At 49.0% G+C, this 27,796-nt stretch overlaps 1 protein-coding gene across 1 annotated transcript in view; it reads left to right on the top strand.

Moving 5' to 3' along the window:
* Positions 1 to 16,353: 16,353 nt before the first annotated feature.
* ANKRD34B (ankyrin repeat domain 34B) overlaps positions 16,354 to 27,796 on the top strand; it is an 88,140-nt gene continuing 76,697 nt past the window's right edge. The window contains exon 1 of the mRNA XM_075592287.1: positions 16,354 to 16,691. The gene's annotated coding sequence lies outside the window, so the exon portion shown is untranslated. The remainder of the gene's footprint in view (positions 16,692 to 27,796) is intronic.

Here is a 27,796-nt window from a genome sequence, read left to right as displayed (position 1 = left end):
GGTAAGGCCACAGCACATTTATTAAATAACAAACAACATTTCTTTCCATATGCACTGAAATCTTAACCCTTCGCCTCCTAGCCAATAAAGAACACCCTAAACCACGGCTCTGCTCCCCAGCCAGGAAACGAGCAAAGTAAACTACATTAGCCGCTTCATAAACACCTGGTAACTTGAAAAAACGTCCCCAGTGCCGAGAATGTTTTGATAACCCAAATTGGGCCTGGCCCTTCCATTAAAGACTTAACAAGAAGTAGTATGCTGCACACCAAAATAAAGAATATATACATACAATTTACCGGTGCTGCTGGTTTAGCAGGTACCTGTCATGGTAATCCAGATCTGAGCTAATGAAAAGGAGATCCAACGCATTACAGATTTGCTGAATAAGAAAATGTATTAAGCCACACAACGTTTCGACCGTGAAGGTCTTTATCAAGTGACATGCCTGCCACTTTATAAAGACCTTCATGGTCGAAACGTTGTGTGGCTTAATACATTTTCTTATTCAGCAAATCCGTAGTGCGTTGGATCTCCTTTTCATTACCTACCATTAATGACACAGTTTTTTCTAAACCTTTCTGCATACCCAAATTAAAATTGGCAAACTAATGTCAGATAAATGCATAAAATCACATCTGTACATACCATCTCTTCCACCTTCCAAAGTCACGTGCCGGACGGACTGCCTCCCTCCAATACCTCTAACAAACTCTGCAACTGCTTTGACTAATTTTCTCCTGCATGCCTCCATCCCCACCACCCAAACAGTCTCTAGCCATGCGATGACCCTCCCCCAACCAATCACCTTAACCTGCCTACCTGACTAACAACTAACTTATCAGCCAATCGTTCGAGAGGTATGCTACCTCTGCCTGGGGACTAACAAGCCAAATCTCCAGCCAAAATCCCCAGAAACAGGCCAGTCAATCAGGGCTAACTTACACAACATGGAAATAGGGGGCATTCCCCTTCCCATGTGGCCTTTCAAGGCCCGCCAACTGGGGGTCAGCTGGGGTTGGCGTCCCGGGCCCCTTGACTAACGGGGCCCGGCCGCCCAGGCCCCCTGTGCAGTTGTGCCCGTTTTATTAGAACAAAAAAATAGAATGGCGGCAATTCCCGTGTGCATGCACAGAGCCGAGGTCCCGGCGCGCATGCGCAGGGAAAGCAGAGTGTCCGGCCTGCTGCCTGTGGGCCCGCTCCCAACGTGGGATGTAGGGGAAGGGCCATGGTGAGCTCACGCCCGCCAACCTAGCTTTCCCCATGCGCCTGCCTCCAGCCGCGGAATTAGCTCGCCACTCTCGCCCTCCCGCCCTGGGAGGCAGCCGCGGGGATATCAGGGGCAGGGGGGGGGGGGTGGAGCATCTGGTAGGCAAGGAAGCAGAAAGCAGCATTCACCCGGTCAAGTTCAGTCACCCACCCAGGCAATCACTCACCCACCCAACTCACCCACCCAGGCAGTCACTCACCCAACTCACCCACCCAGGCAGTCACCTAGTCACTCACTCAGTCACCCACCCAGTCACTCACCCACCCACCCAGTCACTCACCCACCCAGTCACCCACCCAGTCACTCACCCACCCAGTCACTCACCCACGCAGTCAGTCACCCACCCAGGCAGGCAGTCACCTGTCTTTTGTTGAAAATATAAAAATAAACAGATTGCATTGTAATGTTTTATTCCGTATTACAATAAGAAGAAAACAGTTAAGTGAAAGTTGCGCGCTAAAAAAATATTTGTTCTTGGTAGGTGCGCTATGGGTTGGGGGGAGGGGGGGGAACTGCTCCTTTCATTTGTCCTAGGCCCCATGATTTCTGTTGGTGGCCCTAGGCCCCTCTGCAATTGGTCACTGGGGCTTTTGGGGACAGTTTGTGCGTTTGCTTCCCAGGCAGCCTACATTTTATGTAACACTGTGTTGACACCTCTTCATATTTTGTTACCTGGACTACTCCACAATGTTTACTGACGAGATATCATTGAACCCCTTTTTGTTTTGTATCCTCCTACCTCTTCTTTTATTTCTGTACCCACTTGTCTGTTGAAAAAAGTGAAATGCTCAATAAAATCGAAGTAATAATAAAATGCTCAGCCACCATAATAGGAGGGGAGAAAAAGACCTGTTGAAAACGTTAACGTAAAGTAGGCTTGCCTCAGTTATGGCTCTGGGATTTACTTTTTAAGAAGTGATGTTTTATAAAGCGTATACAGTACATTTAAATAATGAAAACTACATGGCAAAACTGATTTTCACAGTATGCATTAGTGCATGCAATTGTAGAGACAAACATGTTAAAGCTGCAGTTTAAGCTGCCGTTTAAAAAAAAAAATATATATATTTTTCCCCATTCAATATGTGCACCAATACAATCTGCACACTGACAAGTGATTAGCTAAGCTGCAGATCGATCCGTTCTCCTGTAATCAATCACTTGCTCAGGGTTATATAATTCAGTTCTTGCACAGCATTCTGGGCAATGTAGTTCCTGGAATATGATTGACTGGGCAGTTACTAGATACAATTGGTGCACTTCTAGAGAGAGGGCGGGGCTCAAGAGCCAGAGCCTATAAGAAGGGGGAAGGGGGCTGTCACTTTGGAAATCCTTCCTACATTAAAAACATTAAAAATGTCTTTAAAACATTCTTTTTTTTTTTAATGCTACAAGTATTTTGTCATAGTACAGAACCGATTTATTATAAAAAAGAAACAAATATGTACCAAAGTTTTCAGGATATCCCTGCTTCAGCACGGGTGGATCAGGATATCACTGAAGCAGGGATATCCTGAAAACCTGACCTGTTGCAGGGTCTTGAGAACCACTGATATAAGTGTAGCCCTTTTTCTGAACCCTCCCAAAGGTCACTGTATAACACCTGCGGCTCCAGGAGATCTGAGCCTCCGCTAGCTGGGAGCCTGAGGTAACACTTACACATTTCCTTAGCGCAGCGCCTCCACTTACCCAGGATCCCCGTGATGTGAGATTCCCCTGGGCAAGAAACATACAACACCTTATGATTGTAACTGGTTTTTAATAATGATAATGCAACGTAGCAATAACACATACATATACTTATACTCTAACGGTATAACTTTAGCGGCTGCCCCCTCTTCAGGGCAACGTCTCCGTCCCCTCACCGCGTGCCCCACACACCGTGTCCATATATAATGTGTTGGTACTATATGGAATAGGCTCAGTCTTGTAACCACTCGCACAGTGTTCCTACAAAGGTTTAGCCTAAGGCGGGATCAGCGCCTGATGACAAATGTTGGTGCACTTGTTGATACAGTACCTGCCGAGCACTCCAGTGCTCGGATCTGCAACCGCTTCACAAAGGATCCGTCGAGTTCCGGCCCGACATCCAGGATCCACCATCCGTGAAGACCCCAACAAGATGGCCTCTGCAACCGCAACGAAGGGCAGTGCCCAACCTTCTGCACGGGTATGCAGCGTCAATGGAGTCCCTATTTGACTCCGTGAACTACCGTGACATTCGCTGCACTATAGGCCGTCCCTACAGCACAGCAACCTTAGATGGCTTTAGGGAAACTCCTAGGGCCTACGGGGTAGCCTATCCTATGCAGGTCGTCACTGACCCCCTGCACCCACACTACCTTTCCCGTGCCCACCCGGGTCCCCTCTGGCTAACTCAGCCTAACGCCTGCAGCAAACACACTGAATACACACAGGCAAACTGCAGCAACAACACACAGCACACGCTGCACACACTGTGCCTACTTGTCAATGCTCACAGCACTACCAGCCGTGACACTGACAAGCCTGCACCCTCACACACCTAAGGTCAGAGTCCCTAACCTAGGGGCTGTCCCTCAGTTCTACCCACTACCCTAACAGGGATTGGGGCCTGCCTGGGACTTGGGGATCCTTACCTGGTGCAGGAGCCACTTGCTCCTTGCACCCTTCCTTCCCCTTCCTGCTCCCAGCTCCAACTGCCGTTCACAGCGCGCGAAATGTATCTTATTCTGGCTGTCTGGGAATCCTTGGCCCTCATTGGCCACTATCAGACACCTGGTGCCTGCCTCCCTATGCCTCCTGGGAGTTGTAGTTCCCAGGAGGCTGCTATAGCATTGGGGCCGCGTGCGCACTTGCCCTGCGCATGCGCAGGTATCCAATGGCCGCCGCAACCTCTCCCTTGCTATCCCTGCCCTCGCGCGACTTCCTAAGGGCTGCCGGAACGCTCTGGCTATTGCTGCGCATGCGCGATCCCGTGCCCGCTCACGCAACATGTCATGGCGGCCCCCGCTAGCCGGGTGCGCCGCCGGAGCTCCAGGGATGCTGAGCGCTCCCTGCACTGGCCCCCACCCTCGCGAAGTGCCGGCGGGTCCGTCGCTGCCTCCGGCGGCACCCGCGACCACTCGGCACTCCCGGAGGGGGGTCAGTGAGTGAAAAATAACCCCGGGGCTACATTAGCAGTAATTTTATGACATACGATCACACCAATTCTTATAGCAGTCAATGTTTAAAGGTCAAATTGATAGTAATAAATCGGTAATGAGTCCGGCTGCAGTTCAGTTTGCGAATGACAGGAACGTGTGTTTGAAACATTATAGAACATTGCATTGAACGCCACCATTTTACATGGCATCACAACCACCCGCACTGGAATTTAAATCATTTACGCAAGGGCTCGTTTATAGTGGGCTCGTGACGGAGCGCATGGCGTTGCGGGCGTCTATCGCTCGAGCGATCCCTGCACGGAGGTCTGAGGCGATGTGAGGCGTGGCGGACTCGTCACCAGGCTGGTTCACCCTCATTGGCTGCACCGCTCACGTGACGCGGCCGTCGTGCAAAAAGACAAAATCATTTTGTCTTTTCAAAAATCTGCCGCGTGGTCGCTCTGCGTCGCTGGGCGGCCTCATAGAGAAGAGGTCTGTTGTTGGCGCGCGCCCACTATAATTGCGGCCTAACATTGAAGGCCAACTATTTACCAACACTACTAGAGCAAATTGCGCCATATTACATACCGGTAAAAAACAAAACATTCAACACCGCACTCTGCCCTGATAAGTGAAATATTTTACACATCATTATAATAAGACTGCAAATGAAAGCCTTTATCACAGTATTACAACAAACTAAGCCACGTAACTGCTGGATGTAAGTTGGCCTCCCTAATGTGCCATCTATACCACAGTACACTGCAGGCCAAATTTACAAAGGGCATGACCATACTGCCTTCGCCCGCGCGGAGGCGTGCGCGTCCGTGACGTGACCCGCGTGAAGCGGGTGCAGTTTCCGGACATGCTAGTCGCGCTGTCGGGGGGCGGGCCAGTGACGTCACGGAGCTGGTTCGCCCTCATTGGGCGAACTGCTCACGTGACCTGCCCGTCGCGCCGAGAAATCAGTTTCAACTGATTCCTCGCAGAACGCGCACCCCCTCCTGCTGCCGCCCGCGCGGTCTATGGGCCTTAAGCCAATGTGATCGCGCCGCGCACGCACTCCTCCACGCGGTCTGCGGCAGCATGGACTTAGCCTAATCAGTCTCCTGCCATGACACCTCCAGGCTCTGGGTGACACCTTACAGCCCGTCAGGAATTTGCATGTTGTATCTGTGTTATATTTAGATGTACAATAGCTTGATTAAAGTTTCACAGGTTAGTAGTACAATAAATTATTCATGATTCAATTGATTTGAAGTGTGGATCTGGACATATAAGAATAGCTAATATCTGAATGCCAAAACATTACTGTAAAACTGCCTGAGATGACATGATAGATTTATTCACCGTCACGGATTATTTAAAATTAAGCACATTAGAGTGACATTTCAGAAGAGCAAAATCATTTTAACTAGGCATGAAGTCTTTGCAATGCAGAGACCCGATGCAGTTTGATGTAGTAACATGTTTTGTTGTTTTAAAAAGTCTGTTAAGTGTACAGCATAAAATTGGAGGTGGCACTGACTTTGTCAATCCCTTCACTTCATCTGAAGCGATCCCGGTGGCAGCAAAGGATTGAGACAAAAACATTTACATTGGAAATTCCAGTTTGAAAACGTAGTGCCAGGTCTGGTGATGTTGACCCTATCTAGGTAAAGGCATCCATCTGGATCTGGGAAACTAGGTTTAAATTGATGACAAACAGATACAGTATGTGATGGCTTTGCTCCAATTCTGCTTCTCCATCTAAAAGCAATATAGGGAATGTTTGTGTGAGTAACTATAGGATGAACTAAGAAGCCTCTTTATGAACCACTTGCTATGATGTGTAACACCTGCATCTTATTGTCACTTTTTTTCTCCTTTTGGGCACACACAATAAAATGAAATGTCAAGTGGCTTGCATCAAAGTGAACTTTTTCAATGCACTATGAACATACGTTTTACACCCACATTGTTGGCACCCAAGAGTCCCTTATCACGTGATCGTTCAGGACCATTCATATGATCGCTATTTCCAGAGGGGCTGGGGCAATGGAGGTGGTATGACCTACCGACACTATAGGGGTTAAGAAACATACTGTACAAAGTTAAAAACAAAGTACTACAGACCAGTAAATCAGAGACACACAGCATACACTAAATACAGTATATTCATTCAAAGATTTGTTGTTTTTATGAAGAAAATACTGCAAAAAACTGTAGGGGGGGTCCTATTACTAGGGCAATGAACACTAAATGCTCATGTACTGTATATGTCTTATTACAAATAATTTACTGTATGTAGAATTTAAAGGGCCGCAGAGCTGTGTGTAGGTGGATATACAGATAGGGGGAAGCCATGCCCCTCTGAGTTTACAATCTGAAATGTGGTGCTAAATTTTAAGCCATTACCTTTCCTACTTAGGAAGTCCCCCCCAATCCAGTGCAAGTCTCAAGGGGAAATAAAAACCTAAATCTACATAATTCTTACTGGCAAATCTCTCTGAAAGGACTGTTCATATGTTGCCCAGTATTAGGGTCCTCAGCTGGGGCTGTCAACAGACTACTGGTCATTCTGTGATGTGCAACTGATCAGGAGCAAAATGAGTACTCAAAATCTATAAACCCAACAGGTGCTGGAGGGGCCTACAGGTTAAAACCCATTGCACTGTGCTTCTCCATTTCTTACATAGCGGTGAGGAAAATAATATGTGGGAATAATGTTCAAGTTTGTTTTACCTCCTGCCTCCAGAAACGCCAGAAACACATTGGTTAACAGTGTACAAGGTCTTGTAATATGTACAGTATTTGCCAAAATACTATTTAGACCCGCTTTTCAAGTTTGGTAAGACAAATGGGTATGCAATATATTGCAATGCACTGTCCTGCATGGATTTGCAATACTGATTGGCATTAAAAAAAATTCACATTTTGTTAACCCTTTTATTTCCAGAGGGGCTTGCTAAGGACCATGTTGTGTTACAGTGTCCTTCCCCTGAGGGAAAGCATTTGACAGATACGTCCATGACCCCAGATGGGCAATGACCCGTTCTTCAAGATCACTGAAGATTCCTGGGGCCAGATTCTCTGCTGTGGACAGGTAGACTCCCCACGAGATATTATGAAATGTGGGGGGCAAGGAGTCTACCTGTAAGGGACCTACCAAAAGGCTGGAGGACTTGGACCAGTTGATCTGAGCTGAAGAGGCCGTTCCGCTCCAGATCAAGTAGATCCTGGACCACGAGGAGCAAATCCTCAGCATACGCTGACAGGACTACCCACATGTCGGGCTCCCGCAGCAACAGCCCAGTGAGCCTCTTCCTCAGTAGGCAGAGGAAGGACTCGATGGTCAGTGCATACAGTTGCCCAAACAGGGGGCATCTTTGACCTACTCCCCGACCAAAACGCCAAAGGTGCTGCTAGGGACCAATTAATTTCACAAGACACTCTGCAGAGGCATACATCATCTGGAGATAGCCCACAAATTGTGGACCAAAGCCAAGCGTCTGCAGGGTCTGTATGAGGTATCGGTGATCCACCATGTCAAACGCCTTCTCCTGATCTAAGGACAGGAAGGCGAGTGACAGACCAGTCCTCGGCACGTGATACAACATGTCCCGGACCAGAAAGATATTATCATGATTGGTCTGGCCCGAGATTGTATAGGAATTGTCAGAGTGAATCGCCTCTGCCAGCATGGACTTGAGCCTCAGCGAGAGCACTTTGGCTACGATCTTATAGTCCATGCTGAACAGCGAGACCGGTCACCAGTTAGAGATCTGGTGGAGAACCCCCTTTGGCAGCAGAGACAGTACTGCCCGCCAACATGATAGGGGCACCTCACCGGTCTCGAGGGCTTGGGCCAGGACCTCAGTGAAATCAGGTCCCAGTGTCTCCCATAATAACTGGAAGAACTTCACAGTCAGCCCGTCTACCCCGGTGCTTTTCCGTGGGACATGAGATGGAGGGCTTCAGAGAGCTTGGCCATTGTCAATGGCAACTCAAGCCGTTCACTTCCACCCTCGCTGACCATGGAAAGCCCCTCCCATAAGACCCTGCATGCGTTCGGCTGGATGGACTCCGGAGAGAACAGGTCTACGTAGAGCCTCCGGGCTCTGTCCCGGATGCTCTCCGGGTCCATTAGAGGGGAACCGTCCTCTGCCAGTAAGTAGGTGACATGTTAACTGTTTCCCCTCTTTTTCTCCAGCACGTAGAAGAGATGCGACCCGAAGGAACTGGATGCAGGATCACACGTATGTCCCCTGTGCTCTCTGGTCTTCCAAGTCTCGGAGAGCGCACTTCCTCTCTACGTGCGCACTCTGCAGGTATTGATCCTCTGACGCATAGGAAAATGGAAAAAATGTGTGGTGCTCTGAAAAAGAGCCTCAAAATATTTTTGAAAAATTGCAAAGTTCAATAAATTCATATAATGTTTCTTGAGATTAAACCCCTCAGTAATCAATAAACAGTAACCAATCCATAGGACATAAAATGATCAAACATTAATCACTTCTCCATTGTAATCTGACTAGTGAGCTAGGACCCCCACAAGCAATGTAGTAAGGGGCCACACAATAAATAAAGTGTCCCAGCATAAAGTATCAGAATGGAGTGTTTGCCAGTGATAAATAATTCACATTTAGAGTAGGTGTTTGTCCTTGAGGATGTCAGAAATTCTTCTTTTCCAATAGGGGGTGTGCTTCCGTTTTTTCTATAGTTGAAACTAGCTGAGAGACCCGGCGTTGCCCGGGAGTACAATTTCCCGCTCCCCCCTCAATCTCCACTCCCCCTGTCTGTTTCTCCGCTCCCCCCTCTCTGTTTGTGTTCCCCCCCCTGCGCAGCTCCGTTCCCCCCCCTACAGTGTTCTACACACACACACACACACACACACACACACACACACACACACACACACACACACACACACACACACACACACACACACACACACACACACACACACACACACACACACACACACACACACACACACACACACGCAGTCCCCCCCACACACTGTCGCACCACACACACACTGTGTCCCCCCCACACACACACCCTGTCCCCCCCTCTCACACATTTTTCCCCCCCTCACACACATTCCCCCACACACACATTTCCCCCCCAACACACACACACTGTGGTCCCCCCCCACATACACACTGCCCCCCCCCACATACACACTGCCCCCCCCACATACATACTCCCCCCCCACACACACTCCCCCCCCACACTCCTCCCCCACACACACTCCCCCCCACACACTGCCCCCCCACCCCCCCCACACACACACACTGTCCCCCTCCACACACACATACACACTGTCCCCCCCCACACACACACACACTGCCCCCCCCCCACACACACACTGTCCCCCCCCACACACACACAATGTCCCCCCCCACACACACACACCCTGTCCCCCCCCACACACACACACTGTCCCCCCCACACGCACACACACTGTCGTCCCCCCCATACACACACACACTGTCCCCCACCACACATGTTCCCCCCCCACACACACTTGCCCCCCCCCCACACACTGTCCGTCCCCTCCCTCCACACACACTGTCCGTCCCCTCCCCCCCACACACACTGTCCGTCCGTCCCTCCCCCCACACACACTGTCCGACCCCCCTCCCCCCACACACACTGTCCGTCCCCCCCTCCCCCCACACACACTGTCCGTCCCCCCTCCCCCCACACACACACAAAGCCCCCTCCCCCGTTACAGGACCACAAAGCCCCCTCCCCTCTGCCAGGACTCACAGCACCGCTCCTATCTCCCGCGCTCCTCCGATTGTTGCGCGCCTAGCCCTTCTCTGCTCTCCCTCCTCCCGTCCGGGGAGCGCTGCGCATGCGCCCCCTCTCTGCACCTGTGAGCGCGGGAAGCTTGCAGCAGGGAAGGTGCGAGGCCTGTCCGGCTGAGGGGGGAGAGTGACGGCCACCAGGAGGAGGGAAGGTGAGCTGCGGTCTGGCTGAGGGGGAAGAGTGACGGCCACCGGGAGGGGGGAGGTGAGCTGCAGTCCGGCTGAGGGGGAAGAGTGACGGCCACCGGGAGGGGGGAAGGTGAGCTGCGGTCCGGCTGAGGGGGAAGAGTGACGGCCACCGGGAGGGGGGAAGGTGAGCTGCGGTACGGGTGAGGGGGAAGAGTGACGGCCACCGGGAGGGGGGAAGGTGAGCTGCGGTCCGGCTGAGGGGGAAGAGTGACGGCCACCGGGAGGGGGGAAGGTGAGCTGCGGTCCGGCTGAGGGGGAAGAGTGACGGCCACCGGGAGGGGGGAAGGTGAGCTGCGGTCCGGCTGACGGGGGAGAGTGACGCCCACCGGAGGGTGGGGGGGGGGTGGTGTGTGTGTGTGTGTGTGTGTGGTGTTGGTCAGAGGCGCACGCGGTCACGATGTGAGGAGAGTGTGCGTGTGTGTCCCTTCTCCCTGCCTGGCTCCTGGAGATGAGTTGCGGGCGTGCGGAGTGCAGACGGACATGAGGTGATTTTGTAGTGTTGATGGTGACATGTTTTTAATGCGGACATTTTGAGTAGGTGAAGGCGGGAAGGGAGTGTGGATGGTGCGGGAAGGCGGACATTTTGTGAAGGGTGTAAATTTTTGAAGCAGACGTGTGTGTGCCGAGGGGGAAGAGAGTGGCAGTTGGGTGACGTCAGAGCCACCAATCTGATTGGCCAGAGGCTGAGGACCAATCAGATTCACCGCAGCTAGCACTAACCTTTCGATTTTATATATTAAGATAGACACAAAGCAGGGAAAAAGCAGGCACTGTTTCTCAGGAAAAACAAAAAACAAAGTTGAATGAAATCAAGGAGAGCGTGTGCCCATAGAAAAATGATTTAATGGAACCAGCAAAACAATACAGCTACATTACGGGGTACAGGGACCCCCACCCCCTGTACCCCGTAATGTAGCTGTATCTTTTTGCTGGTTCCGTTAAATCATTTTTCTATGGGCACACGCTCTCCTTGATTTCATTCAACTTTGTTTTTGTTTTTTTCCTGAGAAACAGTGCCTGCTTTGTCCCTGCTTTGTGTCGAACCTCTGACGCAGACAGCTGCTCCTCAAGATCGATCACTTCCCCCCTAAGGGGCTTGATCCCAGCATTGCGCTGTCTGCAAGCACCTTTGGCATGCTCCTGACATACGAGGTGCAAGCGAACCTTGCCCATGTCCCACCACTGCTCTAACGTGGCAAAATTCATCCTCCTACCTCTCCAGGCCCTCCAAAACTCTCGGACCAACATCGCAAACCCCTTGTCCTCCAACAATGTATTGTTAAAGTGCCAATAGGTGGCCGAGGGCGCTGCTGGTAGTAGCACTACCATCACCACAGCACAAATGTGGTCAGAGAACGGCGCCAGCCTAATGGCACTGGACTGGGCTCGCGACAGGCTGTGGTTGGTTAGATACAGTCTGTCGATCTGGGACCAGGAAATCCGTTCACCCATAGACACCCTAACATGTGTCGACTGTCTCCAGGTATTCAGACAGTCTGACGAAGAATTGCATTTCTTCAAAATTGAATATGCAGCCCTTGTGCTGGACCCTGATATGCAAGAGACAGCCTGGAACACCAGCTTTGGCAAGCAGTAGCTCTGGCTGAAAGGACTTTGAGAAAAGGGTCACCACCCCACTAGTTGACGCTGTGAGGTGGTTGAAGAAGAACCTGCCTTGCCACTCCAGATGCCAGCTGGCTTCAGCCTCTGGAGTGGTATGGGTTTCTTGCAGGAAGCTCACAGAATACCCTCCCTTCTGTAAAAAGGAGAGTACCTGGAACCTGCGAAACCCGTCCCTACATCCATTTACATTAATTGTACCAATACTCAAAGCCATTGGTAGTCAGAAATTTATCTTGTTTCCTACAGGTGCTCAAGTTGCTGAATCCTGAGTAGCCTTGTGGACTCACAACAAGTGGTAAAATTTCCAGGTGCGACAGTCAAGGCTCTCAGAGTTATGTGGCCCTGTGGTTTTCCCTCATATATTCCATGAGAGTGCTGAATGAGTGAGGCACCCTTCTGCCTCTCGAGGGCCAACTGCACCTTCATACTTCTCTGCCAGTAGAGGGTACTTTCCAGGAACTCAGCTAGTTCCTGTGTGGGGATAGCGGGAGTCAAGGAGTCCACCGACTCCACAGTGTCAGAGGACTCCCTGTCAAGTCTGGTGTGAGCCCCCACTCCCCGGGCTCCTCTTGGCTGAGGATCTTATAACTCCTGCCCTTTCCTGCGGGAGTCAATCTCCTCAACCTTATGATGGGCCCACCCTTTGGTGTTTTCATGGGGAGGTCCATCGTACCCTCTACTTGTGACACTGGGGTAGAACATTCAAGGGCAGCTGGTGGTGGTTGGGTGGAGGTTGTGGCCCCCTGAGTGACCTTGGGGGCCACAGAGGCATACAGTGCCTTCACTGCTTCCTCCACCCCCACCTGGTAGATGAGATATCACAGGGGTCTGCAGAAATTGTGGGAGAGTTCTCCTCAGCGAGAACCCCATGGGGAGGGTCCAGCCCGGCAGACGCCTCCTGCAGAGAGCCCAACTGAGACTCCCCACAGAGAGGGCCCACCTCAGACGCCTCCCCAATATAATTTGGGGCACTCACCACAACAGCCTCCCTCATATCTGCTCCCCCTGCTCCCAGTCATCCTTGGGGGTCAGCCCAATTTCCTCCCCCTCTTCTGGTGACACGAGCTTGGGCATTGCCCCAGGTGTGCCATCTACAGGTGGCACAGACAGTGGGGGATCCTGGCTGACACCCGAGTCTCTGAGGACAGCTGTGTGCGGTGTGGTAGAGCCACCGAAACACAAGTCCCTGGGACTATCTTCCAATTGAGTGGGGTAGTGGAAGGCTGTGAGGATCAGTGTTAGGTCCCGGTCCCACGACAGGTCCCATGACGACACGGGTGATGCGCCTCAAACCAGGGAAACTACTCGCAGGCGCCGCACTACCAGGCAGGGGGATACCTCCAGGTTCGGGCTTAGGCCCCGCCCCCGCATCACGTGACGACACGGGTGACGCACCAAACGCGCAGGAAAGCAAGCGCAGCCGCCGCGAAGATCACGCGAGGGGTTAATCCCGAAACGCAACACTAACCCAGGATCACGGCACCTGCGGCACACTCCGCCTCCTGACTACTGATTGGGCGCTTGTATACCGAGTGGGCGGTTGATGCTAATTTGTTGCAGCTGCTTGTTGGCTGCTCATTGGTTTCCTTCTTTTTATATGCTCAGCCAGCCCTCTGGCAAATTGGCTTGGCATAATTCTTCGTTCTTGAACGTAGTGCTTAACCCAAGCATCCTGCAGCCTTGTGCATTTTGATCCTGTCTTGTCTCTGTGTTTTGACCTCGGCTTGTACCTGGACCCCCGACTACTCCAAACCTCGACCTCGGCTTGCATCTGGACCTCTACCTTCTCAACCTCTGGGCCCCGGCTACCCTCTACGACCATCCGACTTCTCCAACCCTTGACCACGGGCAGTATCACGACTATTCTCCCTTCTCCAACCCTCACCCGGCTATACAACTATCACTCTGCACTCCGGACGCGCTCTCGTCGCTGGAGGCCGGTGTACCCTAACATCTCCAATTCAGCCTCGCGGTCCCGTCCTGTTTGTGGTAAGCACCCATTACAAAGGCACCCTGATGTCAATGTCCAGGGGCAGGGCCTCATGCAGTACAGCAGGGGTGCGCAACGTTTGAACTGCGCCCCAGCGGTTGCGCCCCCCTTTCCTGTGATGTCACGTGACCCGGCGTCATGTGATGCGTGTTACCATGGCAACACACACGGCACATTACCCCACGGCGTCACGTTCAGACGCCTACTGAATCCCGGTAAGTTGAGGTTGCAGAGGCTTCACCCGGTCCACCAGCATTCGGGCAAGAGAGCGGGACCTCTACAACCCCTCCCCCCCAAAAAAAATCCTGCGCCCCCCAGTTTGCACATCTCTGCTGTACATCACTCTGGCCCCCACCCCTGAAACTTGTGGCACCTCCCTTTCCCCTAACCAGATCCCCTGACCCTACGGTCTCACCCCCTTGGGGATCTGGAGTGGGGTCCGGCCCACTGGTTAAGATCAGCCAGCGTGGGCCGGACCCCACAAGACCACCCTGTGCGGAACAGATGTTTGGTTCCGCTTAGGAGTCTTTAGAGGGTGAACGTAGTAGTGTTCACACTCCTCATCCTTAGCCACCCTCCTATTGGTCTTAAAATTCCTCTTCGAGGGGGACAATTCCCCAGGAGAGGGTGTTGCTGTCTCCCCAGCTGGAGTTTCTTCCTGTTCCCCCGCACCCTGTATGGTGCTAAGTTTGGGGGTAGGGTGTGCTTGGGGGGAAACGCCAACAACAGAGGGTGGCTGTACCAGGGTGGCCTTTTTCTTTCCTCCCCGTTTTTTAGGGAGAAGTCCAGAAATTGCTCCCAAAGCAGGGGCATGACTACTCCTATGGCCTCAGGGGGGAACTGAGCCCTCGAGGGCCCCGCTGTGGTGGGCTCAGTGGGACAGGGTATTTTGGCAGAGTGAGTAGGGGGTGCAGGAGCTGGGATAGATTTTATATTCACCTTGGGGCTGCTCCTGCGAGTGCCCCAGATCTTGCCGATAGCACCTAACTTCCTTTGTGCCGTAGTACACCCTGTATACAAAAATATAAAGGACCCGTCCGCAGACTCCATGTTCCCTGGCAGCAGCACCTGCCGCCTAAATGAGAGCACATGCCTCAGCGTCCTATCCCTGCAGCCCAACGGTATTTTAATTATGGGAGACTTGATGTCTCCCAGGGGCGGGTGCATGAGGCAGTCTGGGAGGAAGGGGGGCACATTTGAAAGTACAATTTGTGTGCCCAACCCTTCCAGGGGTTCATTGGAGATGTAGGTCCCCCTACTGCAATGCTTCTCTGCACCAGGGTGTGGGTGGCATCCAGCGTACGGAGAAGAATACACCCTTCCCGTGCATCTTGTTGTCTGCCACCACTGCAGAGGGACCCACTACATCAGCCACAGCCCTCACATAAGCCTCAATGCCCTTGCTAGGTGATATAGGGCACCTCACCCCATGCTTCCTGCTTAGGCTAGTTGTGGCCCCAGCATTGTTGCTTCTGGGGCTAATGCCTGCAGTTGCCACCTCTGCCCATGATGTAGCTGGTGCTGCAGGGGTTAAGCTACCAGCAGGAGCTGGGGGAGGTGCAGCCAGGGCACTGGATGTACCAGGATGAGGGCTGTGGCCATGGTTGGTGCTCCTGAATTTTCGGTTGAGGGGCCCGGGTGCAGATGCACTACTTACTATACCACCTCCCCTTAGGCATGATATTAAAAACCTCTATGTCAGGGGAGGTGGTAGTGCCAAGGGAGAGAGGTGTAGAGAGGAGCTGTCCCTTTAAGAACTACAGTAGTTAACTACCTCTCTGCTAAGGGAGGAAAGAAAGACCACGTTTTAAAACACTGCAGTTACATAGTTCTCCTTGTTATTTCCTCCCTTAAATCCTCTCTTCCTAGCAGGTAGGGAGACCTCAATTCTCCCTTTTTTTTTTTTTTTTTAAACAGAGCTGTCAAATTAAATGAAAAACAAATCAACTTAAAAAGAAAGTAAATGAGCAAAAACAAATAACCAGAGATGGGGGAGGGGATAGGGGTTGAAGCTGCAGTTATAGCCCAGTCAGAGTAGGGCTGTGCTCGGTTAAATCACTGCAGCCTCTCTTTCTAAAAACGGGTTTTAAACACCAAAATTAACCCCAAACTCCCTATAAAACACACACAATATTCCCCTACTATTCCCACGCCCAAATATATCAAATGAAATGAAGTGAGAAAACAATGAAATAGATTGCAAGCCAAATGTTTGGGAAGCTCTGTATCTTGTGCTTCCACAGTGGGAGGAGGAAGGGGAGATTTCCCTGGCAGGCTGTGTGTGCGAGCTCCTCGCTTGCCACTTGTGAGTTGCAGCAGGTTCCCATGCACAGACTTGCAGAGGCGGAGGTGGAAGCGGAGGCGGTGGTGGGCTGCAGAGCAGCAGTAACTAGCTCAGTAGATGAGCGAGCAGTCCCAGCACCACCACTGCAATGCAAAGAAGTGACACCTCACTGACCGCCTGGGTGACAGCCGCGCAAAACCCCCTCTACAGATAGGAGCTGCTGGAAAAGTGGCTGGATCTGCCCTCACGACTGGGACACACCGTTGCCCTCCACCCTAAACCACTTGATGGAAGAGGCAGATAAAGGGGGGGAAACGCCACTTTTGCATAAATGGGTCTTAGAATTGTGATGGTTTTTGCTGACCCCACCTCTGCTATCACCCTGGTGACTTGGGCTGATATTTAAAACCAGGTAAGTTCCTTTGCTGTATGTCTTTTTCGTTTATGCAAGAAAAATAAAAAGTCAGGTGCCGTGAACTTTCTTTATTTGATGACTTCGTGTGAGGTGTACAGTAGCTGTGTGGGGAGGTGTGAAGTCTTGCCCTGTCTTGTGCTTGGACGACCAAACCATACTGTATGATCATGCAATGTGTGCTTTGCATGGTGCTGCAACATGCACTGACTTCCAAACTCATGCTTAGGCATCTTCCACTGGGAAGTGCTGAAGTGAAAAGGCTGCAATTACTGTATATAGATGTGACAGATGTGATGAGAGTTTATCCCCCAACCTTGGTACCTTTGATTTGATGGATGATTGAGGAGCATTGGCTGCAGTAAGCAGTTAGTTCATGCTTGCTGACATTGCCAGGAGCTCGGGTATAGTTGAATACATGTGATTTTATGGAGGACATTGCTCATGGACAACAGTAAGGGACCCGCATTCATACAATCAGAGCAACATTGAGCTGCAGGCATTCTGGCCAACACGCAAAAGTTACTATTTGTGAAAATTAGAGAAATCTTTTAATCCTCTGTTGAATTACACTAGCATGGTGTGACTTTTATTGGGGAGAAAGTAGAACATTATATAATATTCCGCTAATTATCTGCAAAGTTAGTCAGCAATGGTTCAGCTCCCCCCAATATATGAATCTGTAAATTATCCTGTTTTATTGAGGCGGTTTAAAAAAATAATCCACTTCTACCTCAAAAGGATCCCCAGACTGTATCTGACATGGCTCAAAAGACTTGGGCAAAAAACATCAATCACTGTACATACTGTATGCTCCAAGCATGAATCTGCAACTCGTTTGTGTACAGTATTTCATTGATTCCATCTGAATAGCCTGCAGTTGGGTTAAAGGAGATGACTTCTATACCAAACTGCCTTTTCCCTCTGCTTTTACCTTATTTATTATGTATCCACTATCTCCTTCCACACTTCTCTCTTCTGAGATAAATGTCTGTCCTATTCACACCTCGCTTTTTGCTTTTTAATTTCCCTCTTTTTTCTTTTCTCCACAAGTCCCTTATTTTTCCTCTTTATCCTAAAAAGGTGCTTCTAACCAATTACAAGTACTACTCTGGAATAAATTGTGTGCCCAGATTCATCATCCACTTGTTGAGCCATTTTCCTTATATGCTGCTAGAAGGACTTGCAGTGCATGGCAGTGCTTCTTTCTCTGGCAGCAAAGAGATTACTGGTAATGTGCAATTCATTGTATGTCCCTCAACCACTGAATGTGTCAAAATACACATTTTGGGGCAAGGGATGTTTGCACCATTAAGCAGCTTTAGACTTAAAAATGTAGACTTTTTTAGTCCCATTTAGGCAGCCCACTATATCTTTCCCTCAATGCACAGCCATCATATATTTTTCCATGTTGTTTTAGCTGAATTCTGCTTTATTTGTTTAATGCTTCCATTTAAGAGAGTCAGTAAACAATGTTGTAATGTCTCAGCACCAGTTAACTATACTAACTGGAAGACAGAGTTTAAAAGCACCTAGCACCAGAACTAAAATACATTTTTGATAGATTATATCGCTACTGCACTCTACAGTATTCAGAGGTTGCATATATTTTCTTGGCCTATATCAAGCAGCTGATGTTGTAAGTAATACACGTTCACTTGCATAGTGCAGTACAATTAATCCCATCAATGGAAATCACACTTTAAAGCTAAAGTGCCTTGATCACATCGACCATAAAGTAATCTTGTCCAAGGTGATAAGCAGTAGTTGGCTTTGGGTCCTGACCGGAGGGCTCCAACTTCAAAGACCAGTGCCTCAAACTCATGCCTTCTCCAGCAAGCACTTTTCAGGGTGTCTCTGTAGTTTACACTCAGCTGAGTACTAAATTGTATGGCCGACTAGTTTATTGTAAGTATAACTTCTAAGTCTTATATTTGGACAATTACATTATTGCATCAAGCGCTAGTAAAGTATGGTGTTAAATATATTTTTATAGAACCAGCAACATGACTTTTAGGTGAACCAGTTCAACTAAAAACTATGGTTGAGATTACTCATAAGTATGGGCCCAATCTATGCTACGGTTTTTAATGATCAGTGATGGTATTAGGGAATACTTAAAAAAATATATATATATTTACAGATCCACAGTGTCAGTCATCTTTATTTCAACCATCATAGTTCTATTTTCATTTGAAATAAAAGGGAACTAATTTTAGAAAGAGTAACTCTATTTCTGTGTGTAAATAATAGATCTTATATGACTGTCACGTGTATTACTACTGTGAAGCGCTATGTACACTAATGGCGCTATATAAATAAAGACATACATATATCTTGTATATCTCTTACTAAAATATGGTTTCAAGAGTTTGGCGTGCATGTTTGTTACATTTTAGCATTTTTTCGAATCTGCCACAGAACCTTTATTATGTTAAAGTCACTTGGAATATTGTCAGCAATGAATGTAGCAGCAGTAGTATGGATGTGAATCTTTGCAGTCCCTGTAATACCAGTTGATTTCTGCCTTTTTATTTCTGTAGGAAAAGTACAAAAGGATGATAGATGCTCATAGAAATAGAGAGCAATGATAAAACATGTTATTTTCTCACACCTTATTTGTAGAGACACCTAGGTGTACTTTCAATTTATTTTCCACCTGTGCTAAATAAATTAATTATGCGTTTTTCTCAAGCCAGAGTTTTGCAGGAACCATCCCTAATGAAGGACAATGAATCATGGATTTGTTTTACCTCATTACCCATCTTCTTCTTCTCTCTGCATCTGAACAAAATATATCTTTATATATCCCCCATAACCAGTAATAAGATAAGGGATTTATTCTCACTTCTGACAAATGAGTTTAGGCAGGTTTTAATGAGTTCTGAAAATTACATTGAGGCTTGTGTGATCACTATGAAGATAGTAAAATTAATAAAGGCAATATCTGTGCGCAGAAAATGCCTTCTGTTTTTTTTTTGGTTTTTTTAGATGGAAGGGAAAAAATACTTAACATTTATGCAAGCTTTTGTTGGCCGTCTCACATCAAATGTAAACATAATGCAGGTCTGGGTTAAAGTTGATAGTAATCATCAAAAGGCGACATTTCATACCTATTTGGCAATGACATCGTTTGCATTAGAGAACGTGAAAACATTTACTGTATAGGGTGATTTATTAAAGTTTCATTGGTGCAGATATGGAGCATTAAGTGGGATTTTGTTCTGCTAAGCCTAATGTCATATTTTACATCAATCGGAAAAATGCTTGTTTGGGTCCTTGGCATCTTTGTGCTAAACCAGGAGTGGCCAACTCCAGTCCTCAAGGGCCACCAACAGGTCAGGTTTTAAGGATATCCCTGTTTCAGCACAGGTGGTGCAATCACAGACTGGCCACGGGTCTCTGTGGAGGGGAAATGAAGCATTGAGGGGGAGATCGAGGTTGTTTCCCAGTGTAGCGCCCTGGCCAAGTCCCAGACTGAGGTGACCAAGAAGCGGCTGCTGGTAGCTTGGTCTCCCGAGTGTGGGGCAGCGTTCCAAGCTCTGAAAGCCTGGACACATTTTGGGCTCTGGAGAAATTGCAGCCCTCCGTGTAGGAAAGCCCTGCACGGTGATCATGGATCACAGCCCCCTTGGCTGTGGGTTGCAGCGGGGGAGACTGGGAAGTTGTTGCACTGGAGCCTTGCCCTTCAGGATTTGGACTTTACAAAGGGCAGGGGCCACAGCAATACTGACTGACTTTCCCAGCAGGACAACACCAGCCTCGACCACAAGACTTCAAGAGTCTTCATGCTTGGGGAGCCACCTGATGGGGTAGCTTCCCCAGAGCCTGCATCTTGAAGGGGGAGATGTAGCCAGCTTCACATAATAAAGTTAAAGCCTGGCTGACTACTCCAATACCATGGTTAATGGCAGCCTCTGTGAGGCTCATTTGGCTGGAATGTATTGTAATGTTTTGTGTAACCCCTTTCAGAAAAGCGCTATTTATTGTCTGATGTCTGGAAGGGGGAGAACTGTATATTTAGGGGACCGGGGATTGTATAATAAAGAAAAGCACTTTTATTCCCCATGTTAGAGTGTAGCATGTTCCCCATACAGTTAGTCAGCAAGTCAGTACTGTAATTGATGTTATTGGCATTTCTCTATAGGCAGACCCAGATATTCACTTAACTGGGCTGTCTGCAGAGAAATCCGGGGTCGTGACTAAGGCCGGGAGCGCCTAAGTACCAGGACAAATGGTTAGAGGGGAAGGACTGATTACCAAGTCCGGGATGGGCTCTGATCCCTGTAGACACGAGTACAATTGCCAAGTTCAAATTTTCCACTTGCCAGCAGCTCCACCATCCAGGGGAGGTCCTCAGTACCTAAGCCGGCCCCCTCCTCTGATTGGCGAAGCCGGGCGAGTCCTCGGATTTTTGTCCAGCGTGCGATAATCAATGCACATTCTTAACGCAATCATTTTTCTTCCTGGCCAGCAGTATGGGTGATGCGTATGGGCTCCAGGATTTGGAGATTATGCCTGCCCCCATTAATTCCTGGAGATGTCGACTTGCATCTTCCATATCAGGTGGGGCCAATCTCTGTGATCTTTCCCTGAAAGGACGAGCATCATGAAGGCGTATCCTCCATGGGGTGGACGATCTATGACCATGGTCCCTTCTATATTCCGCTGGAGTGTCACTTTTCCAGTTATCCCGCTGTTGGGGGGGCACTTGCATAAAGCAGGGTTCTGCCCACTTGACCTCCCCCAAGGGCCCCTCACACTGATCCCTGGCTTTTTTCTCCACCCGCTGGTACACCTTCAAACATAAGGGATGGATGGTCAATGTCTGGCCATAATCGTTTCCGCCGATGGTCTGGCACCATTTTGTTAGTTCCAAAAATATTGGCATTTGTGCCAATTATGGCTCCAGTTTCTTCCTTTCTACAGACTTCAAGACATATGAGGGCCACCACCATCAACAGTTCTTCTACTCCAGTTATCTTCTTTGGAAACTCGAGCTTCACCACTGCATACCCTAGATAAGGGTAGCTGGCATCACTGAGGCCCCACACAGCTAAGCCATCCAGCGGTTGCTACAGCTGATATTTGAGGTAGCAATCGTACCAGGGTTAAAAAAATAATGGATACCTGAGACCCACTATCCAGGAGTACATCGCATACTTGTCTCTCGATCTTTGCCTTCACTCGGGTCGATGGGCCAAGGAGGCCTTTAGGCAGGTTGGATAAATCTGGTCTGTTAGCAGGGATAGTGTTTGCAAAGCCTTGCCATGTGGTTCTTTTTTCCGTTTCCCTGGTTAGGCTCGGACCATATGAATCTCGTAATCACATACTGGCAGATTGTCTCATTTTCTACAGTCCTTTGCATAGTGTCCCTCTTCGCCACACTTATAGCAGAAGTCAAGGCTAGTGTCCGTCAGATTCGGGGGTCCTCTTGTATTCATCCCCCTTCTATAGAGGGTCTGTCTCCTGCGGGTCCTCCTGGGCCTTTCTCCTCGATCAGGCCGAGAATCCACTCTCGACACCCCTCTTATCTGTAATGAGGCCAGGAGCTCTGGTACTGTTCCAGGGAGCTCACCTACTTTGTCAGATTCCTGCTGATCTGCACTTCCCCGTACGGGTGTCCCAGATTTGGATGGGTCTTTTTTCCCCACGGCTGTGCGTCGACCATACTGTCTCTGAATCCTCTCCAGCTGCTAGCCGCAATACTTATGTAACCTCAAGTGGGCAGTCGTACAGCCATCTGTTGTTCCTCATCCCTTATCTCCCTTAGGAGCTCTAGGAATTTAGGGGGTGTCTCTTTTTGTTCTCGGAGCCAAAGGTATAGCGTCATTATGTCCCCCTTGGGGACCACCTTATTAATTGTTCTACTCTGGTGCGATCAACCCTGTCAGCGGAGACCCATTTTTTTTACCTCACAAATTTTTGCTGGGCCACTTCTACTCTGCGTAGAAATTCTGATAATGTCTCCCCTTCCTGTTGATACATCCCCCTGAACTGGAAATAGAGCTCTTCTCCACTTTCAGTAGCACCGAATGTTCTTTCTAAGGCATGCAGGTAGGTGCCAGGAGTGACGGCGTCTTTCCCTTCTCTAACTGCCCTTACTATAGCCAATGAGGGCCTTTGAGGCTTTCCGCAATCCAGACTCTCTTGTCGTGCTCTGATTTCCCCCCCCCCCCCACCCCCATTCTTGCACCATCTGTGTGGCCTGCTCTATACTGTTCTCAAAATTGTCCTCTCCAGGTTGAGTAGGCTTTTCACCTGAAAAGGTCTGTAGCCACAAATAGTAGCTGACTCCCTGCCGGGATTGCATGGATTTTTCCACTAATTGTCCCATGGATAATGAGTGGAATGGTGAGGTAGAGGGGGTGTCCTTGGTGGACGTACTGTAGGGACAGCAGGGTACAATTCACTGTCAAGCTCTTCCATGGTGGCTCCCATAGCTGGGAACTCTCGGAACTTGTCTACAATAGTGTGATTGATGGGATTTCTAGGGCCAGCAAAAGGGTCACAACCAACAGTGATATCCCACATTGAATTTTCCCTCCCCGCAATACTGGTAGACATATGAGCAGGATCAATATCTTCCTCATGCATACACAGCACATATGCAGTCTTGGTGCTACAGTACAACATGTTTCCTTTTATTTGGGCCCTTCCTCACAGGGGTGCAGCTCCCAGCACTCCATTAATAACCACATCAGCTGTGTCTGGGACCGTTAGGATGAATGCTTTGTTACAATCCAGGCTGTCCTGCGCTCACGATTAACTTAAAATGGCCACACTCATGGTGAGGAACTGAAGTTACACGCTGTATGGGGCACTATAGAGTGAATGTTCTAGTACATACTTAAAACTTTTCTGGGTGAAACCAGCTATTGGGTATACTTTAACCATGCCCTTGTCTGACCTATATACACCAATTTGGAAAAATAAAATAAAAATCTTAGCAGCGCCAATATAACACCTCCTAATTTTAACTAAGACTTATAATTATAGTGGAGGCTGGGGCCTGAGTCGTTGTTCATAACCTACTGAGCCACACGTGTCCTACGGTCAGACGGCAGGAAGAATACAGACACAGTATGGGTAATATAACTAGTTTATTTATACCTTACTGCACTTGGTAACCTTGTGCTCCTCAAGTGAGGATCACTACACAAGGTATACCGGTTATGTACTACACAATCCCCAAAAACGCTGCGCGGGTGTGAATCAATGTCAGTGATGTAATATCCACCCAATCCTGGATATCGTGGCGCCTAGGCAAGTCATTTAAGTATATTGCAATGGGGCCGGCACACCATGGGAGCTTGTAGTGTACTGAACCTGTTGCAGGCCTGTTCTTCAAAAAGGGTGCTTCAGTACTACTGTGCTTTTGTAGCCATTGAGGGTCCCCTCAGGCGGCGCTTGATCTCTTGTCCAAGTCTGAACCTGTAGATCTCTGCTCCTGCTGACACGTGCACTCACTGCAGACCTCAATTGAACCTTCTAGCACTCAAGTCCGCGCAGATCGAATCCAGTATGGCTGCCCCTTTTTTAAAAGGCTCCTCGCTCCATAGTGCCTCCTCGTCCACAGCTATTATTATTGGCAGAGCACATTGTAGAGAAACCTGCCAGGGGACAGTGTGAAAGTGTGTGAGCTCATCACACAGGGGCTTACATCAGGAAAACAATGATATGGTTGTATAATGTGCTTATGTTAAAACAAATATAGTTTAAACAACAGTAAACTTGAGTATTTTATAATTCAATAATCATTATACATAAAAATCAGTTCCCAAATTAATGAATGCTAATTAACGTACGCCTTTATTTCTAGACTAATAACCCAAAGAGGCAGATGAAATTTCTGTAGTCTTACAGTCCAGATGGAAAATTTGTCTACAGATGCTAAATCTATCAATTAAGATACAATTTAGTGGAATGATGGAACAATTTTGTGCGCAGTTTATTAGCCATCAGTCTTTTAGTTTGCATAATTATTCCCTGCTTATGGCCCACCCGACCTAATTACTGTACAATAGGTTACCTCTTTAGTACCAAAATGAGCCCGTGTCTGTGACATGTTTAGGCAGTTAAAGATGGTTGATTATTGTCTTCTTTTTACGTGCAGGCACTTACACGCATTTAAAAAATGTCATCCAAGTAGTGTATGTTTATAAACCTAGTAACTCAAAACTGTGAAGTGTTTCCCCTTTTATTAGTTACTCCCATTTGGTTGACATCTAATCGCAGTTCTTTCCTTCCCATTGGTGCCTTGACAGAGAGGGAAGATTGTTGTTGTTGTTGTTGTTATAGGAAACGGGTGACTGAGAACCATATCTGCGAATAAGAAAAGCTATTGTTATTTGTAAAAAAAATGAAAATAAATGTGAAGTTTTCATTAAGGATAATTACCCAGACCGATTGTGCACCGGGAGGAGGCTATGAGCCATATGTACGAAGTCGTCCCTTCACCAGGTGTTTAATGGTATAGCACCGTTTAGGGCATATGGGCCTATATTGTCCTTATGGTTCAAGAGAAATGAAAGGGGTGATTTTCTGACCGTGTGTGGGTGGGGGGGAGAGTGACTCTAACAAAATGATTGCTGGTGATTCTTAATTAAGAGGACAGTCTCAGTGACGCATTGCATTCCTAGCATTGAAGGCGGCTGTGGCTTTCACTGTTATTTTCACCCACAGCACCTCCTGAACAGGTGTCGAGGTGATCACAAAGAATTGGATAGGGCAGTTTAGTGTGAGGGACCGTTTTTTAATAAGGACTATTTTACAAAGTTTAAAAGGCGCAGAACTGGGGCTTGCAATGTTTTTTTTTGCAGGGGATTTATACTTTACATTTTTCAGCAAAATCGTTGTTTGGTCATTGCTTTCTTTGTCCCAAGTCATGCCAATATCCCTGTTACAGAGCTGTGGCCACAAACTTAATAGGAAGAGGAAATCTTCTTGAAGACGCTTAAAATTAACATGATGGGCACTCCTGCATTATCTTACCTGTTTAGGTATGGGATCTCAATGAGCTGTTGAGGCTTCTATTGAGGGTTAAAGGAGTAGATCAATGAGTAAAGGCACTGACTCTGAAATGAATGAGACTGAGCCAGCTTCAAAGCCTAGTGTCGGCTCCTTGTGACCTTGCACAAGTCACTTTATCCCCATGTGCCAATGACATAAGTATAGATCAAAGGGGGGCAACTCCAGTCCTCAAGGGCCACCAATAGATCACGGTTTCAGGATATCCCTGTTCAGCACATGTGGCTCAGTCGAAGACTGGGTATAGATTGTAAACTTATCAGAGCAGGGACTGTGCCTGAAGAATTCTGTACTGCATGCTGTATTGTAGTGAAGTGGTTTGAATCCCTCTGGGAGAAAAGCGCTATACAGTTGTAACGGTTTTTGTGAACCGGCCTGACCCACCCAATCTCACATTGGCCCCTGTGGTCTAACCGGCCCCCATTACAGTGTGGTAGTGTCTGGTGGTGCACCTGTTGGCAACAGGACTCCTGAGTCTCCCGCATGATGGTGTATGGGGAGGACCCGTCCAGACAGGCAGCTGAGGTAGTGTGCCTTACTGTCAGCAGGAGAGATGACTGTAGCCATTTTACATGACCGCTACATTCTCCCCCTGGTGAATCCCATCGTCCTCGCTGGGACCTAAATTTGTATACCCTTTTCCAGGAAGCACTGAAATACAACACATAATTAGGTTAACTTCACATACAAATTTCCATGGTACATAACAAAATGTCTACAGTACATTCCGCCAAGCCCGCCCCGACCAGCAGCCACGAACCCGCGTAATGTATTAGTACCCCCTAAAAATAGTGACTCGGGTCAGGTTTCTTGACCTCTCTACCGCCCATGTCTATGACCGTGACGTGATAGTGCCTAGGCAGTCCCCTCTCGGGCCTATATGTCACCCTGTGTTTATAAATGTTTCTGCCAATGCCCCATACACGCACTAAGTGCTCTATCCTTTCCTCTGCCTTCTTCCCTACTACTGCACTTCCTCTTCCTACTAAATGCATTTCAATGGCCTCCCTAAGCCACCTATCTCTGTTTTCCTCTATTTCGTCCATAAGAGGCTCAGGGACATACGGGTACTCCAACCCGTGGGATGATTTATACCGAGCCATTATGGTCCTCTCGGCCCTACTTATCCTGGTCAGGTCAGCCTTACCTGCCCTCCCAGGTAACACCCATGATAGGGGCTCATCAGGGTCCACGGGGTCTGATAGGATGCTAGGACCCATGGGTTCTATCTCCCTATGCTCAATCTGCAGCCACCGCTCCTGCAACTCTCTATCCCTTTGTTCAGGTGTGAATTCTCCCACAGCCCACCAGTAATCCACTACATCTTCTCGCCGGATGAGGAACCGAGTGCGGTCCATCCAGGCGGAGTATCCTTCGAATAGTGGGGCCCACCAACGGTTCTCTCTAAATTTATTTGACCCCCCTGACTCTCTATCATCATCCAGAGAAAATACCCCAGACGACCGTGCCGATCGCGGTAGAAACCACCTGGAAGATCCCGGAGCCTTTTTTACCGGTTCAGGAACTGCAGGGGGCAACCACCGGCCTACCGCGGCCACTCTCAACTCTCCCCCTCCCCTAGAATCGCCCTCCGTAGCGCCACTGCGCTGTCTTTCCCCAGTCCGTCTCTCCTCCCCCCCGAGGTATGTCCATGAGTTCCAGGCTAGGCGGAGATCCCGTGGAACAGGTGACAGGGGCAAGGGCTTTATCTAGGCCAGGGGATGGGGCATAGGGGCGAGTGATAGGACCCCACGGAGTTACGACCCGTTCCTGGCTGTCCGTAGACTGGTCCAATGAGGATATCTCACCCTCCTCAGTCCTTGGATCGCCGATCCAACTTCTGGGCCTTGGAGGTGATCGGGGACCTTCCCCCGATCGCCGAAGCATCGCTGCTTTGTTCCCAGCGGTTCCGCTGTCGCCACCGGAAGTGATGTCCTCCCCGGAACCGGAAACACCGTCATCGCGGGTTGGACCCCCATTCGGGATCTCTTCTTCGATGACGACATCCGGAAGCTCCGCCGTCGTCCTCACCGGAAGTGATGCCGTCTCTCCACGTGCGCCTCGGGCCTGGCACG

Source organism: Ascaphus truei, chromosome 1, assembly GCF_040206685.1.
Source record: "Ascaphus truei isolate aAscTru1 chromosome 1, aAscTru1.hap1, whole genome shotgun sequence".
Lineage (NCBI taxonomy): Eukaryota > Metazoa > Chordata > Amphibia > Anura > Ascaphidae > Ascaphus > Ascaphus truei.
Note: the sequence above shows the minus strand (reverse complement) of the source record. Positions and strands in the feature narration are given on the sequence as shown.